The sequence below is a fragment of the Hypanus sabinus genome, chromosome 6, assembly GCF_030144855.1.
Source record: "Hypanus sabinus isolate sHypSab1 chromosome 6, sHypSab1.hap1, whole genome shotgun sequence".
Lineage (NCBI taxonomy): Eukaryota > Metazoa > Chordata > Chondrichthyes > Myliobatiformes > Dasyatidae > Hypanus > Hypanus sabinus.
This window is the reverse complement of record NC_082711.1, coordinates 61,009,980-61,022,684: the sequence shown is the minus strand read 5'-3', so window position 1 is coordinate 61,022,684 and position 12,705 is coordinate 61,009,980. Positions and strand designations below refer to the sequence as shown.

Here is a 12,705-nt window from a genome sequence, read left to right as displayed (position 1 = left end):
CCCTTTCCTCTGAATGTACTATAGAATCTGTATTCGTCAAACTAACTCAAGTTTTTTTTGCCCTTTTGATTCACCTCTTAAGATCACTTGTACATCCCTTTTAATCATCAAGGCATTCGCTCAATTCCAGCAGCCTGTGCCTGACACATGCCACCTTCATTTTTTCCTGGTTTTGTGTGTGTCAAATCCCTTTTATACAGTTTCCTTTTCTTTGCAACAACTGCCAAGTCCCCAAAATTGCTAAGAAATGATGATTAGTTTATTTTTGTCATATGTACTGACATACAGTGAAATGCTTTTGTTTGCATGCCATCCAGACATATCATTCAAAGTTTTAGTCGAGTTTATTGTCATATGCACAAGTGCAATAATAAACTTACTTGCAGCAGCCACAAGGCACATAAGACCATAAGACATAGGAGCAGAATTACGCCACTTGGTCCATCCAGTCTTCCCCGCCATTCCATTATTTCTGATTTATTATCCTTCTCAATCCCATTCTCCTGCCTTCTCCCCATAACCTTTGGCATCCTGACTAACAAAGAACCTATCAACTTCTGCTTTAAATATACTCAATGACTTGGCCTTCATAGCTGTCCATGGCAATGAATTCCACAGATTCACTACCCCCGGCTAAAGAAATCCCTTCTCATCTCTGTTCTAAATGCACGTTCCTCTATTCTATGCCCTCTGGTGCTAGACTTACCCACTATAGGAAACATACTCTCCACATCCAATCTGTCTAGGTCTTTCAATATTCAATAGGTTTCAATGAGATCCCCTCTCATTTTTGTAAATGCCAGCAATTGCAGGACCGGAGTCATTAAATATCTTTATACATTAACCCATTCCTTCCTGGAATAATTCTTGTGAACCTCCTTTGGACCCTTTCCAATGCCAGCACATCTTTTCTAGACAAGGGGCCCAAAACTACTTAAATACTACTCCGTGCAGTCTAACCAATGACTTATAAATCCTCACCATCGTATCCTTGCTCTTATATTCTAGTCCACTTGAAATAAATGCTAACATTGCGTTTGTCTCCCTTACCACTGACTCAACCTGCAACTTAAGCTTTATGGAATCCTGCAAAAGGACTTCCAAGTCCCCTTGCACTCCTGATTTGTGAATTTTCTCCCCACTCAGAAAATAGTGTATGCCTTATTTCTTCTACCAAGAGCATGACCATACACTTCCTTACATTATATTCCATCTGCCACTTCTTTGCCCATTTCCCAATCTGTTCAAGTCCTTCTGCAGAATCCCTGCTTCCTCAACACTGCCTGCCCTTCCACCTATCTTTGTATCATTTACAAACTTGGCCACAAAGCCATCAATTCTGCCATCCAAATGGTTGACATGTTACAGGAAAAGAAGTGTCCCAATACCGAAGCCTACGAAATATCACCAGTCACTGGCAGCCAACCAGAATAGGCACCCTTTATTCCGACTCTGCCTCTTGCCAATTGGCCAATTTTCTATTCATGCATGCCGGTGTAATACATTGGCTTAAGTCAATGCTTTATTTGATTAATACAGTTATGCTGTTGGGCATTGTATTTTCTACAGATGTCCTCAAAATGCAAATCTATATAAAAAGTTCATTTAATCACATTATACACATGATAATATACAGTTCTAAGCAAGTATTTCATTTTTGTTGTTTAAAGTACAAATTCAGTTGATTAATAAGTTGGGCTTGTTGACTTGGCTAGAGGAGACTGACGTCTTTTCTTGGATGTTGTTTGGAAATTTTTTTTTGTTTTTGCTTCAATTGGTTCTTCAACGCAGAACTGTTTCTGTACCATGAGTAAACTAACTGAAGCCAAATGGATTGATTACATAGCTTGAACTTCAATGATTGCATGCACGCTATAGATTGACATATGTCATAGGCCCTTTTCTTTATTTTGTTTGTTAGAGCTTAAAATATTTTGTCGATACAATTTCAATCGAATTTTATGCAAGTGTGAGCTAAATTATTACTTCCTGGTGAACATTAAATTTGTACATGTCTGTCAGCATCCATACAGATAATTGTCTTATTTTCCCTTCGAAGAAACATTCAGACTTTTATATTTTCATGGTTTTCTGAGTTATATCAGTCCTAGACCCGTTTATTTGCTGGTAATGGCTCTTTCATCATTACTCTCATGCATTGTAGAGTTATGTTGCTGTTAGTTTGTATTTACAGTAATAGCTAGCTCATTATGGGCCTCCTGTGAGAGGATTACACCATTGTTTTATTGTACCTTGTCAAAGGCCTTCTGAAAGTCCAAGTAAATAACATTCACTGACTCTCCTTTGTCTATCTTGCCTGTTATTTCTTCAAAAATTTCCAACAGATTTGTCAGGCAAGATATTCCCGTTAGGAAACCATGCTGACTTAGGCTTACTTCATCATGCGCCTCCATGTACACTGAAACCTTATCCTTAATAATGGACTCCAATATCTTCCTAATCACTGAAGTCAGGCTACCTGGCTTATAACTGCCTTTCTTCTGCAGTGTTATTTCTATTTTTTTTTACAACTGTTTACTCTGAGCAGGAAATTTTTAAATGGCCTGAGAAATGCACAGCACATTATATAGACAACATCAGCATTTAGTGAGCTGGCGGTATATTAATAATGAGCTACTTCCGCTGCTCAGTCTTAAATTAGAAACAATCTTTTTATGATATCTGGGGACCTTTCCTAAATTACTTTTCTAATTTATAAAGTTTAACAGTGCACAGACTTTTATGTATATTTCTACCTTCTCTTCTTAAGCGAATATGTTTTTTTCCTAATTATCCATGATCATCCATCAGATTTTTTCTTTGGTAGTCGGTAGGGTTGGTAGGGGGTTGACTTTTTTTATATAAAAAATTTCTTTTACCATGTATGACCTATCTTTAAATTTTTGATTACAGACAGGTATGCCTTTATGTGATATGCTATAACATTTTGATCAATTTTATTGCAATATATGAATGTACACAATTTATGTTGAGATGTATCTGTGTGTTACACTCTGTAAATCTTGTTTTTTCTTCTTAATAAAAATATTGTAAAAAGAAAGAAACCTATTGACTTCCATTCTATGCTTATTTTTACAACCCCTAATAGCATTGTAACTTGAAACAGTGACAATGTGGAAGCTCTAAATTGTTTCAAAGTAAAGGTTGTGGTACCATTATTATTTAGGAAATTTATGGATTTTATTCATTAACACATAATTCAATAGTGGATATTTCACAATTATATTAACATAGTTTTCAAAATTATATTAGCATAATTTCAAAATGATGTAAAAGAACATTCCAGCTAGGTGGCAACAAAGGCTATGTGCGTGGGATCGTTTCAGATATTGTGTGGCCTCGCACTTGCGCAGCTTAGGGAGAACAGTATTCTTCTGCCTCCCTCCCTTCTTAAAGAGTGGACTGACATTTGCAATTTTCCAGCCCTCCAGAATTATTCCAGAATCTAGTGATTCTTGAAAGATCATTTCTAATGTTTCCACAATCTCCTCAGCCACCTGTTTCAGAACTGTGAGCTCCAGTCCATCTGGTCCTGGAGACTTACCTACCTTCAGACCTTTTAGGTCCCAAGCATCTTCTCCTCAGTAATTACAACTTCACTCACTTCTCTCCCCTGACACACCCACATTTCTGTTATACACAAAGTACTTAACTTCATCCACCATTTCTTTGATCCTCCCCCCCCATTACTAGCTCTCCAGCATCATTTTGCAGCTGTCCAATTACCATTCTTGCCTCTCTTCTACAGTTTATATATCTGAAAAATGACATTTGATATTCTGTTTGATATTTTGGCTAACTTACCTTCATATTTCATCTTTTCTCTCCTTATGGGTTTTTTCATTGCCCTGTGTTGATTTTTAAAAACTTCCCAAACCTCAAACTTCCCACTAATTTTTGATATATTACATGCCTTCTCTTTTGCTTTTATGCTGCTTTTGATTTCCCTCATCACCCACAATTGCCTCACATCCATTTAGAATACTTCTTCATCTTTTGGATGTATCTATCCTGAGTTTTCCAAACTGCCTCCAGTAACTCCAGCCATTCCATCATCCCTGGTAGTGTACACTTCCAACTATCTTTGGCCAACTCCTCTCTCATGCCTCTGTAACTCCCTTTTCTCCATTGTAATACTGATACTTCTGACTATATTGGCTCCCTCTCAAACTGTGAATTCTATCATACTGACTTCCCTGTCTCCTAAGTGTTCCTTTATCTTAAGCTCCCTAATCAAATCTAGCTCATTCCACAAAACACAATCTAGAAATGCCTTTCCCCTAGTGGGTTCAACTATATGGCTCTAAAATGTCATCTCACAGGCAATCTACAAATTCCCTCTCTTGGGATCTGCCAATAACCTGATTTTCCCAATCTACCTGCATATTGAAATCCCCCCTGACTATCGTAACATTTCCCTTATTACATGCCTTTTGTATTTCCTGTTGAAATGTATATCCCACGTACTGTTTGGAGCCTGTATATAACTCCCATCAGTCTTTTTACCCTTGCAGTTTCTTAACTCTACCCTCAATGGTTCTACATCTTTCAACCCCATATCTTTCTAAGGATTTGATTTCATTTTTTAACAACAGAGGTACCTCATCTCTTCTATCAGCCCATTCTTTTGATACAGGGTGTATCTCTGGATGTTAAGCTGCTCCCAATTATGACCTTCTTACAGCCACACCACAACTTCATACCTGCCGATCTCTAACTGCACTACAAGATCATACCTTAATCTGTTGGGAAAAAAGGCTGAAGAGCAGGAGCTCGAAAGCTGGAAGAAGCATCAAGAATACCAAAGGCAAAGATATTTCTCTGTAAAAAGTGGATCATTAGTACCACCTCCCAGTCTTTCTTAGCCATTATGTAACCAGAATTATAGTCAGGTTTACTATCACTGACATTGGAGCAGCAAAACCTAAAATTGCTATATATTCCAAATAAATAACTAAATATATACTGCATCAAAGAATGTGTTATTGACTGTTCAGAAATGTTAATGGTGGAGGAGTTGAAGTGGTTTCTAAAATGTTGAGTGTGGGTCTTTTTATGCTTCTGTACCTCCTCCCTGATGGCAATAATGAGAAGGGGGCATGTCCCAGATGGTGAGGGTTTTTCATGATGGATGCTGTCTTCTTGCCTTTTAATGATATCTTCAATGATAGGGAAGCTTGTGCTTGTGACGGAGCTGGCTGAGTCTACAACCCTCTGAAGCCTCTTATGATCCTCTGCATCTCCTTACCAGACAATGATGGAACCAATCAGAATGATCTCCACAAATACAGGTATAAGTAAAAATTTGCTAGAGTTTTTGGTGACATACCAAATCTCCTCAAACTTGTAATGAAGTATAACCAACTGGCATGCTTCCTTCATGATTGCATCACATATTGGGCTCAGAATAGATCCTCTGAGATGTTGACACCCAGGAATTTGAAGCTGCTCACACTTTCCACTGATGATTGGTGTGTGTTATCTGCTTCCTGAAGTCAACAATCTATTCCTTGGTTTTACATACGTTGAGTGTGAAGTTGTTGTTGCAACCCACTCAACCAACCAAAATAAGCTGTTATTAAAAATGATTTTAAATCAGATTATGATGGGGTCATTAGGTTCTGGATTTCCTTACAGCCTTGGTCTAGGGATGAGGTCAGTGATTGCCCTTGATATAAAAACAGGACCTAGCTGATTGGGTCAGCAAACATTGTAAGGTGAAGTCTGTGCTGATCAGAAGAGAAATATTTCCCACTGCTTGCAATTGTACCTTGCAGGAAGCAAGTGTTTTGTGGTTGTTGGGGAACAACCATCTTCGCTACCTGATGGGAACATCAAGGTTCTAATCCAAGGTCCACAAAAACCTGCAGTGAATATGTATCGTCACTATTTCGATATTTATAGGTTGAAATCCTGGAACTCCTTAGCAGGTCGTTTTATAGGTGTAGCGGTTAGCACCGTGCTATTACAGCTCAGGTGTTGAAGTCTGGAGTTCAATTCCAGCATCCTCTGTAAGCAAGTCTCTATGTTCTTCCCACGTACACGTGTATTTCCTCCCACAGTTGAAACATGTACCGATTAGTAGGTTAATTGGTCATTCTGAATTGTCCTGCAATTAGGCTAGGGTTAAAACAACGGGTTGTTGGATGGTGCAGCTTGATGGGGCAGAAGGACCTCTTCCGCATATTATCTCTAAACAAAAATAAAGCAGGAGTGGATGCAGTGTCCCTACATAAACTGTTATATTCCACCAGTGAAGCTCATTATCTTCCATGGGACAATTTTGAATGACATTAAGCAACATCCACAACCTGCAAATAAAGTTCAAAGTAAGGTCACTTTGCCCGTCTTCCATAAATTCAATCAGAGGATAAGTCTAAGATTTGAAACAGGATTTGTCTTCGACAGCATCCTACACATCCTACATCCTACAAGGTGGAGCATCAATTGTATATTTCAACACTCTAGAAGTTGCCCGAATGCTGCCAGTGACTGATAATCTTCATTGTGGAACAGCCTGTCCATCACCATGCGGGAAAAAATTATTAACAGTAATTGACCTTCAAGTTCAAGTTTATTGTCATTCAACAGCAGACATGTATGCAACTCAGAAAACAACATTATGCAGGACCAAGGTGCACAACACAATAAATATATCACATACAGTTTACATAAAGTGCATATACAACATAGTTAAATATAAGAATATAATGCTACTGGTGTGTCTACTTACTTATCAAAATACAGCACTCAGAGCTCAATGGTTACATTTTTTAATGTTGATCCACTAGGAAATCATTGGTGTCGTTATGGCATTGATAGCCTGACAACTGGACATTTATTAAGGTTTAGTACATACAACACACAGCACCCTAAACTTCGCAGATATCAGCCAGTAACAAACAAGACGCACAGGTCAAGACAGGCAATTTATGATATACAAAAAAAAATCTGAGAGTGGGTTGGGGATACAGCGGGCTCTGTTTGAATTGTCAACGCTTTTACACGCAGGGGGACAGCACGTGTAGGAGACGCGGTCTGCAACCCAGCCGGTCCTGGCTTGGGGGCCGGCGCTCGGAAGATGGCTGACGGCTTCGCTACTGCCAACGGAGAGCGCAGCTGACAGGTGAGCGGAACACGCGGATGCATGTCCCAGCAGGACGATGGTCTCGGCCCGCCGCGTGGATCCGTGACCCCCCGTCCTGCGGCCGGAGCCCGGGGTGAGCCGGCTGTGCCTGCGCCAGGTGTGACAGGAAATCCCCGGGCGTAATTGGATCGTCAAACCGCTGCATCCCCAAGAAGTCGGCTCCGGTCGCAGTCACCAGTCTTTTTTAACCTCGTCCTCTCTGCGTTTCAAGGTAGGTTGCATGTTCGGCCTTTTACAACAATGACAGAAAGCGGCTTTGATTTTAAACGATGAACCAGCGACAATTGCTGAAAGCTTTGTGGCATCAGGAACATCTTTGTTGATGTTAAACTGAGCTGATTTTTGATATTGAATGAGAACGCAACGCAATATTTACCCTTGAGTGCATGCATATTTTATAGTAACACCCATACCTGTACATTTTCTGTATTCCAATTGTGGCAGCTAGTGAATCAGCAAAATAATAAAAAAAAACCCTTAACATATATTTATGCCGTTAATGGAGGATACCCAGCCTGAGGCTCTGCCTGGGAACTTAAAGAAATTCATTTAGCTTCTAGGCTGATATTTTATGTGAGAAGGCAAAAATCTCAGTGAAATTTATAGGTAACAACAAACAGAACAAACACTGTCAATGACTTGTACAAATGACAGGGCCAGACATCCTCTGAATATCAAGTTGTCAAACTCCAGATGGGGTGATTCCAAGCAGGACAGGTTAATCACATGACATTCCAGCCATGTGACATGTGCAAATACCATTGTATTTACCTTGGGTATCTGTCAAGTGTAGTGATTTTATTTCTCTAGGTGGCCTTGCACCATAAAGGTTTTACTGATCCAGAGAGATTTGTACATTTAATGTAATGATCACACAGAACTTAATTTTGAGACCTGTACAGATTTTATGTTTAAAAAAGAGAATAGCCTATGCAAATCAGCTTTGCTTGTGGTGGCGGCTGTAATTAAAGAAAGCAAAGCAGACAAGGAGGAGGGAAGTTGAAGTTGTGGAAAGGTAAAATGAAAGGCAGAGGTACAATTTACAGAGAGAAAAGAAGGTGATTAGAATGTTGTTTTATGATATGATATTTAAAAAAATAGCCTATCATATCTATAAAACATTTCCTCCACTTATTCCACCAATATACAATGGTATTTCACTGAAATTGTTCTGATAAGTAATTTAGGTAAGTCTCACATCTTTTTACTTAACTAGAAGTGTTACACAAAGAAACAGGGCTAATCTGTACTTAATGGAAAATGGTTATCAGGTACCTGTATACTGTCCGTAATTTTCTTGTTTTTTTCTGTCTGTCCTGAATCCATAGCAGGATGTTCCCTGAGCTGCTTATGGTGCAGTTAAGTTTCTCACCCTTTACTACTTTTAATATGTTTTGCCCCTTCGTACTTGCTTGGTCTGGGGTTTTCACAGAAGGTAAAACAGTTAAGCCCAGGGAAAGATCTTTTGGCCCACTATGTCTGTGATGTCCAGGATGCTAAATTAACCTAATCTCATCTCTCTGCACGTGATTGGTATCCCTCTAAGTGCCTTTTAAATATAACTCTCATACCCGCTTCAACCGTCTCCCCCGGCAGCCTGTTCCAAGCACCTACTGACCGTTGATAGTTGACCATCAAGTTCTGTTATAACATTTGTGCAGTCTGTGTTGGTGAGCTGGAATGATAAGATATAGGAGCAGAATTAGGCCATTTGGTCCATCAAGTCTGCGCCACCATTTCTTCATGGCTGATCCTCTTAGTCCTAATCTCCCGTCTTACCCCCTCCCCCCCCACCCATATCCCTTTATGCCCTGACCAATTAAGAATCTATCAACCTGTGACTTAGACCAGTCTTCAAGGTGCATACGCCTGCAAAGAGGGGCAGTTTGGGTGAGAAATGATGCTGTGGCAGGGATAGTCACTTGTGCCTTCCCGAGTGCTCCAGCTCCAGTAACTTGGTCCTGTTGGCTGTCTTCAAAGATAATATAGTCCCTTTTGTCAAAGCACACTAACCTATTCTGTAGTGGCACAAGACCCTAGCTCACTTGCAATAATGCCATTATATTTGAGGTTGTCTTTCATACAAACATTGTTTTGTTTTCTTGGATAATGGATCTGTCATGGCTGCCCATATGGATTACATGGCTTGAGCAATACCTTGACACTTACATCCACGATGATGAAGTGCTTTGAGAGGCTAGTGATGAAATATATCAACTCCTTCTGGAGAAGCAACTTGGATCCACTCCAGTTTGCATACCGCTATAACAGGTCAACAGCAGATGTCATTTCATTGGCTCTTCACTCAACCCTGAAACATCTGGGCAGTGAAGATGCATATATCAGGATGCTTTTTATTGACTACAGCTTGGCATTCAATACTCACTTGTAGTCTGCAGTCTGTTCGGATTGGCAATGGTATCTCCTCTATAATCTCTGTCAGCATCGATACTCGCTTTAAACTTATAAAGGCTAAACACAGCTCCAATGCCAGCTTTAAGTTTGCTGTTGTTGGTTGAATCAAAATTGGCAATGAATCAGCATATATGAGGGAGATTGAAAATTTGGCTGAGTGAGTGGTGCTGCAAAAACAACATCTTACTCAATGTCAGGAAGATCAAAGAGCTGATTACTGACTTTTGCAGGAGGAAACCAGAGGTCTATGTGCCAGTCCTCATTGGAGGATCAGAGGTGGAGAGGGTCAGCAACGTTAAATTCCTTGGTGTTATCATTTCAGAGGGTCTGTGCTGGGGCTAGCTAGCATGTAGGTGCCATTATACGGGAAGCACGGCAAAGCCTCTGCTTAGTTAGAAGTTTGTGAAGATTTGGCAAGTTATCGAAAACTTTGACCATAGAACCATAGAACATTACAGAACAGAAACAGGCCTTTTGGCCCTTCTTGGCTTTGCCGAACCATTTTTCTGCCTAGTCCCACTGACCTGCACCTGAACCATATCCCCCCACACACCTGTCATCCATGTACCTGTCCAAGGTTTTCTTAAATGTTAAAAGTGAGCCCACATTTACCACTTCATCTGGCAGCTCATTCTCCACTGTGTGGTGGAGAGTATATTGACTGGTTGCATCATATGGAAGCACCAATGCCCTTGAATGGAAGAGCCTCCACTAAGTAGTGCACACAGCCCCGTCCATCAGGGGTAACACCCTCCCCGCCATTGAACACATTTACATGGAGAGCAGTCGGAGGAAAGAGGCATCCATCATCAAGGACTCTCACAATCCAGGCCATGCTCTCTTCTTGCTGCTGCCATTGGGAGGGAAGGTACAGGAGCTTCAGGACCCACACCACCATGTTCAGGAATAGTTGTTACCCTCCAAACATCAAACTCTTGAACAAGAGGGGATAATGTTACTCAATTTCACTCACCTCATCACTGAATTGTTCCCACAACCTATGGACTCACTTTCAAGGTCTCTTCATCTTACGTTTTTAATATTCATTGTTCATTTATTTTTTTCTCTCTTGCTGTATTTGCACAGTTTGTCTGTTGCACATACTGTAGGTTGTTTGCCTGTTCTGTTTGGGGTTGTCTTTCATTGATTCTATTGTGTAATTTGCATTTACTGTGAATGCCCACAAAAATGAATCTCAGGTTTGTGTGTAATGACATATATGCGGTTTAAAAATAAATCTACGTTGCACTTTGAAATTTGAAACAGCACCCCTGTATTGAGTATATAAAATCTCCTCAAGCTCCTAATGAAATACAGCTGCTGGAGTGCCTTCTTTGTAATTGCATCCACATGTTGGGCCCAGGATACATCTTCAGAGATGTTAACATCCAGGTACTTGAAGCTGCTCACCTTTTCTACTGCTGGCCTCTAAATGAGGACCTTCCTGAAGTCTACAATCAATTCCTTGGTCTTACTGACACTGAGTGCAATGTTGTTGTAACACCACTCAACCAGTGGATCTAGCTAACTCCTATACACCTCATTGTCATCTGAGATTCTGCTGATAACAGTTGAGTCATCAGCATATTTATAGATGGTGTGTAGTCACATAGTCGTGTGTAGAGAAAGCACAGCAGTGGGCTCTTGAGGTGCATCGGTGTTGATAGTCAATGAGGATGAGAGGTTATTATGAGTGACATGGTGATGAGAGTCTTTAATGTTGGATGCTGCCTTTTGAAGGTGTTCTTTTGAAGATGCTTTGGAGGCTAGTGCCCAAAATGGAGCTGGCTGAGTTTACAACTTTCTACAGCTTTAAGCAATATTGTGCAATGGCCCCTCCATACCTGACAGTGATGCCATCAGTTAGAATCTTCTCCATGGTACATCTGTTGAAATTTGTGAGTGTCTTTGGTGACATACCAATTCGCCTCAAATTCAAACTGAAGTATAGTCTCTGTCATGCTTTCTCTGTAATCGCATCAACATGTTGGGCTCAGGATACACCCTCAGATGTTGACACCCAGGAGTTTGAAGTTGTTCACCCTTTCTACTTCTGACCCCTTGATGACAACTGGTGTGTGTTCTCTTGACTTCCTCTTCCTGAAGCCCACAATCAATTCCTTGGTCTTGCTGATGTTGAGGGCAAGGTTGTTGTGACGCCACTCAACCAGATGATCTGTCTCACTCCTCATCACCATCTGAGGTTCTGGCAGCAACAATTATGTCATCAGCAAATTTATAGATGCCATTTGAGGTGTGCGTAGCCACACATTCATGGGTGTAGAGAGAATAGTGTATTTGGCGAGGCACACATCCCTGAGGTGTGCCAGTGCTGATCGTCAGCAAGGAGAAGATATTATTTCCGATCCACACTGACTGTGCTGTCCATTCAGGGAGAGGGACGTTGCAGAGGGAGGTACAGGAGCCCCGGTTTTGAAACTTACTGATTCGCACTGAGGGGATGATGGTGTTGAACACTGAATTGTAATAATTAAACAGCAGCCTGACTTGGGTATTGCTGTTGTCCAGATGGTCCAAGACCAATTCTGTAATTCTTCGCAGGAAAGCCTTGCTGATTTGAATTGCAATTTCCATGTAGAAAAGGACCATCAAAAAGGATGATGCTTCCCAGGCACTCTCTGTGTTTAAAAATAAAGCATGCACATCTCCGTTTAAACTTTCACCCACTCACCTTAAATCTATCTGCTCTAGTATCTGACATTTCCCCTCTGGATAATGATTCTAATGACCCTATCTGTGCCTCTCATTATTTTATCTACTTGTATTAGGCTGTCCCTAAGTGTCCAACATTTAATAATTTCTCAGCTGACCTGACTGATGAAGGCAAGCATGCTATACGTACACAACGCTGGAAGAACTCAGCAGGTCAGGCAGCATCCGTGAGAAAAGAATAACCAACGTTTCGGGCCGAGACCCTTCATCAGGAATGTGGGGGGGGGGGGAAGAGAGAGCTGAAGCCCAGTAATAGAGATAGGGGAGGGGGTAGGGCCTAGAGGCGCCAGGTGGAGAACCAATCAGAGGAAAGATAAAGGGGGGAGTGTGAGTGGATAAGCATGAAAGAACTGTAGAGATAAAGAAGCAGAAACTTGAAAGGGGAGAGA

The 12,705-nt window shown here is 40.8% G+C and overlaps 1 long non-coding RNA gene across 1 annotated transcript in view; it reads left to right on the top strand.

Moving 5' to 3' along the window:
• The first annotated feature begins 6,783 nt into the window (after positions 1-6,783).
• The window catches only part of LOC132395515 (uncharacterized), a 170,421-nt gene continuing 164,499 nt past the window's right edge, over positions 6,784-12,705 (top strand). The window contains exon 1 of the long non-coding RNA XR_009512635.1: positions 6,784-7,379. This is a non-coding gene — a long non-coding RNA (uncharacterized LOC132395515). The remainder of the gene's footprint in view (positions 7,380-12,705) is intronic.